Source organism: Salmo trutta, chromosome 30 (assembly GCF_901001165.1).
Source record: "Salmo trutta chromosome 30, fSalTru1.1, whole genome shotgun sequence".
In the NCBI taxonomy this organism is placed as follows: domain Eukaryota; kingdom Metazoa; phylum Chordata; class Actinopteri; order Salmoniformes; family Salmonidae; genus Salmo; species Salmo trutta.
In genome coordinates, this window is record NC_042986.1 from 30,805,597 (window position 1) to 30,812,956 (window position 7,360).

Genomic DNA, 7,360 nt, shown 5'->3' on the forward strand with positions numbered 1-7,360 from the left:
ACACATAGACACATTACAACCTCCTTTCAAATCCAGATACATCACAGACACACAGACACATACAACCTCCCTTCACATCCAGATCACATCACAGACACACAAACACACATTCTACTTCACATCCAGACATCACAGACACACATACAACCTCCTTCACATTCCAGATTACATCACAGACACATACAACCTCCTTCACATCCAGATACATCACAGACACACAGACACATACAACCTCCTTCACATCCAGATACATCACAGACACATACAACCTCCTTCACATGCAGATACATCACAGACACATGCAACCTCCTTCACATCCAGATACATCACAGACACACAGACACATACAACCTCCTTCACATCCAGATACATCACAGACACATACAACCTCCTCCACATCCAGATACATCACAGACACACAGACACATACAACCTCCTCCACATCCAGATACATCACAGACAAACATCACCTCCTTCACATCCAGATACATCACAGACACACAGACACATACAACCTCCTTCACATCCAGATACATCACAGACACACAGACACATACAACCTCCTTCACATCCAGATACATCACAGACACATACAACCTCCTTCACATCCAGATACATCACAGACCACATACAACCTCCTTCACATCAGATACCTCACAGGACACATTACAACCCTCCTTCACATCCAGATACATCACAGACACACAGACACATACAACCTCCTTCACATCCAGATACATCACAGACACACAGACATATACAACCTCCTCCACATCCAGATACATCACAGACACATCACCTCCTTCACATCCAGATACCCTCCCAGACACACCAGAACATACATACACCTCCTTCACATCCAGATACATCCCAGACACACAGACACATACAACCTCCTCCACATCCAGATACATCCCAGACACACAGACACATACAACCTACTTCACATCCAGATACATCACAGACACACAGACACATACAACCTCCTCCACATCCAGATACATCACAGACACACAGACACATACAACCTCCTTCACATCCAGATACATCACAGTCACACATCCCCTCCTTCACATCCAGATACATCACAGACACACAGACACATACAACCTCCTTCACATCCAGATACATCACAGACACACAGACACATACAACCTCCTTCACATCCAGATACATCACAGACACACAGACACATACAACCTCCTTCACATCCAGATACATCACAGACACATACAACCTCCTTCACATCCAGATACATCACAGACACATACAACCTCCTCCACATCCAGATACATCACAGACACACAGACACATACAAGCTCCTTCACATCCAGATACATCCCAGACACACAGACACATACAACCTCCTTCACATCCAGATACATCACAGACACATACAACCTCCTTCACATCCAGATACATCACAGACACATACAACCTCCTTCACATCCAGATACATCACAGACACATACAACCTCCTTCACATCCAGATACATCACAGACACACAGACATATACAACCTCCTCCACATCCAGATACATCACAGACACATCACCTCCTTCACATCCAGATACATCACAGACACACAGACACATACACCTCCTTCACATCCAGATACATCCCAGACACACAGACACATACAACCTCCTCCACATCCAGATACATCCCAGACACACAGACACATACAACCTACTTCACATCCAGATACATCACAGACACACAGACACATACAACCTCCTCCACATCCAGATACATCACAGACACACAGACACATACAACCTCCTTCACATCCAGATACATCACAGTCACACATCCCCTCCTTCACATCCAAATACATCACAGACACACAGACACATACAACCTCCTTCACATCCAGATACATCACAGACACACAGACACATACAACCTCCTTCACATCCAGATACATCACAGACACATACAACCTCCTTCACATCCAGATACATCACAGACACATACAACCTCCTTCACATCCAGATACATCACAGACACAACACCTACTTCACATCCAGATACATCACAGACACATACACCTCCTTCACATCCAGATACATCACAAACACATAGACACATACAACCTCCTTCACATCCAGATACATCACAGACACACAGACACATACAACCTCCTTCACATCCAGATACATCACAGACACACAAACACACATTCTCCTTCACATCCAGATACATCACAGACACACATACAACCTCCTTCACATCCAGATACATCACAGACACACAGACACATACAACCTCCTTCACATCCAGATACATCACAGACACACAGACACATACAACCTCCTTCACATCCAGATACATCACAGACACATACAACCTCCTTCACATGCAGATACATCACAGACACATACAACCTCCTTCACATCCAGATACATCACAGACACACAGACACATACAACCTCCTTCACATGCAGATACATCACAGACACATACAACCTCCTCCACATCCAGATACATCACAGACACACAGACACATACAACCTCCTCCACATCCAGATACATCACAGACACACAGACACATACATACTCCTTCACATCCAGATACATCCCAGACACACAGACACATACAACCTCCTTCACATCCAGATACATCCCAGACACACAGACACATACAACCTCCTTCACATCCAGATACATCACAGACACATACAACCTCCTTCACATCCAGATACATCACAGACACATACAACCTCCTTCACATCCAGATACATCACAGACACATACAACCTCCTTCACATCCAGATACATCACAGACACATACAACCTCCTTCACATCCAGATACATCACAGACACACAGACATATACAACCTCCTCCACATCCAGATACATCACAGACACATCACCTCCTTCACATCCAGATACATCACAGACACACAGACACATACACCTCCTTCACATCCAGATACATCCCAGACACACAGACACATACAACCTCCTCCACATCCAGATACATCCCAGACACACAGACACATACAACCTACTTCACGTCCAGATACATCACAGACACACAGACACATACAACCTTTTCCACATCCAGATACATCCCAGACACACAGACACATACAACCTACTTCACATCCAGATACATCACAGACACACAGACACATACAACCTCCTCCACATCCAGATACATCACAGACACACAGACACATACAACCTCCTCCACATCCAGATACATCACAGACACACAGACACATACAACCTCCTTCACATCCAGATACATCACAGACACATAGACACATACAACCTCCTTCACATCCAGATACATCACGGACACACAGACACATACAACCTCTTTCACATCCAGATACATCACAGACACACAAACACACATTCTCCTTCACATCCAGATACATCACAGACACACATACAACCTCCTTCACATCCAGATACATCACAGACACATACAACCTCCTTCACATCCAGATACATCACAGACACACAGACACATACAACCTCCTTCACATCCAGATACATCACAGACACACATCACCTCCTTCACATCCAGATACATCACAGACACACAGACACATACAACCTCCTGCACATCCAGATACATCACAGACACACAGACACATACAACCTCCTTCAAATCCAGATACATCACAGACACATAGAGACATACAACCTCCTTCACATCCAGGTACATCACAGACACACAGACACATACAACCTCCTTCACATCCAGATACATCACAGACACACAAACACACATTCTCCTTCACATCCAGATACATCACAGACACACATACAACCTCCTTCACATCCAGATACATCACAGACACATACAACCTCCTTCACATCCAGATACATCACAGACACACAGACACATACAACCTCCTTCACATCCAGATACATCACAGACACATACAACCTCCTTCACAAGCAGATACATCACAGACACATACAACCTCCTTCACATCCAGATACATCACAGACACACAGACACATACAACCTCCTTCAAATCCAGATACATCACAGACACATAGACACATACAACCTCCTTCACATCCAGATACATCACAGACACACAGACACATACAAGCTCCTTCACATCCAGATACATCCCAGACACACAGACACATACAACCTCCTTCACATCCAGATACATCACAGACACATACAACCTCCTTCACATCCAGATACATCACAGACACATATAACCTCCTTCACATCCAGATACATCACAGACACATACAACCTCCTTCACATCCAAATACATCACAGACACATACAACCTCCTTCACATCCAGATACATCACAGACACACAGACATATACAACCTCCTCCACATCCAGATACATCACAGACACATCACCTCCTTCACATCCAGATACATCACAGACACACAGACACATACAGCTCCTTCACATCCAGATACATCCCAGACACACAGACACATACAACCTCCTCCACATCCAGATACATCCCAGACACACAGACACATACAACCTACTTCACATCCAGATACATCACAGACACACAGACACATACAACCTCCTCCACATCCAGATACATCACAGACACACAGACACATACAACCTCCTTCACATCCAGATACATCACAGTCACATACAACCTCCTTCACATCCAGATACATCACAGACACACAGACACATAAAACCTCCTCCACATCCAGATACATCACAGACACACATCACCTCCTTCACATCCAGATACATCACAGACACACAGACACATACAACCTCCTTCACATCCAGATACATCACAGACACACAGACACATACAACCTCCTTCACATCCAGATACATCACAGACACATACAACCTCCTCCACATCCAGATACATCACAGACACACAGACACATACAACCTCCTTCACATCCAGATACATCACAGACACACAGACACATACAACTTCCTTCACATCCAGATAAATCACAGACACACAGACACATACAACCTCCTTCACATCCAGATACATCACAGACACATACAACCTCCTTCACATCCAGATACATCACAGACACACAAATACAACCTCCTTCAATCCAGATACATCACAGACACACAGACACATACAACCTCCTTCACATCCAGATACATCACAGACACATACAACATCCTCCACATCCAGATACATCACAGACACACAGACACATACAATCTCCTCCACATCCAGATACATCACAGACACACATCACCTCCTTCACATCCAGATACATCCCAGACACACAGACACATACAACCTACTTCACATCCAGATACATCACAGACATACAGACACATAAAACCTCCTCCACATCCAGATACATCACAGACACACAGACACATACAACCTCTTTCACATCCAGATACATCACAGACACATAGACACATACAACCTCCTTCACATCCAGATACATCACAGACACACAGACACATACAACCTCCTTCACATCCAGATACATCACAGACACACATCACCTCCTTCACATCCAGATACATCACAGACACACAGACATATACAACCTCCTTCACATCCAGATACATCACAGACACACAGACACATACAACCTCCTTCACATCCAGATACATCACAGACATATACAACCTCCTTCACACCCAGATACATCACAGACACACAGACACATACAACCTCCTTCACATCCAGATACATCACAGAAACACAGACACATACAACCTCCTTCACATCCAGATACATCACAGACACATCACCTCCTTCACATCCAGATACATCACAGACACACAGACACATACAACCTCCTTCACATTCAGATACATCACAGACACACAGACACATACAACCTCCTTCACATCCAGATACATCACAGACACATACAACCTCCTCCACATCCAGATACATCACAGCCACATACAACCTCCTTCACATCCAGATACATCACAGACACACAGACACATACAACCTCCTTCACATCCAGATACATCACAGACACATACAACCTCCTCCACATCCAGATACATCACAGACACACAGACACATACAACCTCCTTCACATCCAGATACATCACAGACACATACAACCTCCTTCACATCCAGATACATCACAGACACACAGACACATACAACCTCCTTCACATCCAGATACATCACAGACACATACAACCTCCTTCACATCCAGATACATCACAGACACACACAATCTTCACAATCATAGACACACAGACACGCAGACACACACCACCAACAACCACTACCACTAAAACGATAACGTTCCTTTATGACTGGCATTGATAGTAGATAATAGTAGATGATATGAAGATGCGTAAATATAAACCCTTTGTCAGGAAGCCATGTTTTGTCGACAAGCTTTATTGACAATGATAATAACAGTCTCCAGATTATTCCAACAAATGACCCCTTCCAACCAATGCGACCATAGAACTCATCATCATTTACCCTATCTTCCTCCCAGCCCGCTCTCTTTCCCTCCTCCCTTCTAACCTCTTTTTCTCTCTTCTCTGGTGAAGGGTTGAAAGAGACCAGGCCTGGCCTGTATAATAATTGCCACTTTATTGTCATATCACATTCATATCTGCAGTATATGCCTGGCAGGCAGGACCAATGACAGAACAGACAATATACGGCTAAATGTAGCCCTGAGAGCAGGACTGATAACCACTGCACAGCTCAGCCAATACAACCAATCATCCACTCTAATCTCCTTCTGCAAGGTTTAAACACTTCCCCCACACACTCCACTTTATCTACTGCCATTTTAGGACATCAAGTTAGATTCTTTTTTTATACAATCACTTTATCTACTGCCATTTTAGGACATCAAGTTAGATTCTTTTTTTATACAATCACTTTATCTACTGCTGTTTTAGGACATCAAGTTAGATTCTTTTTTTATAGAATCACTTTATCTACTGCCGTTTTAGGACATCAAGTTAGATTCTTTTTTTATACAATCACTTTATCTACTGCTGTTTTAGGACATCAAGTTAGATTCTTTTTTTATACAATCACTTTATCTACTGCCGTTTTAGGACATCAAGTTAGATTCTTTTTTTATACAATCACTTTATCTACTGCCGTTTTAGGACATCAAGTTAGATTCTTTTTTTATACAATCACTTTATCTACTGCCGTTTTAGGACATCAAGTTAGATTCTTTTTTTATACAATCACTTTATCTACTGCCGTTTTAGGACATCAAGTTAGATTCTTTTTTTATAGAATCACTTTATCTACTGCCGTTTTAGGACATCAAGTTAGATTCTTTTTTTATAGAATCACTTTATCTACTGCCGTTTTAGGACATCAAGTTAGATTCTTTTTTTATAGAATCACTTTATCTACTGCCGTTTAGGACATCAAGTTAGATTCTTTTTTTATAG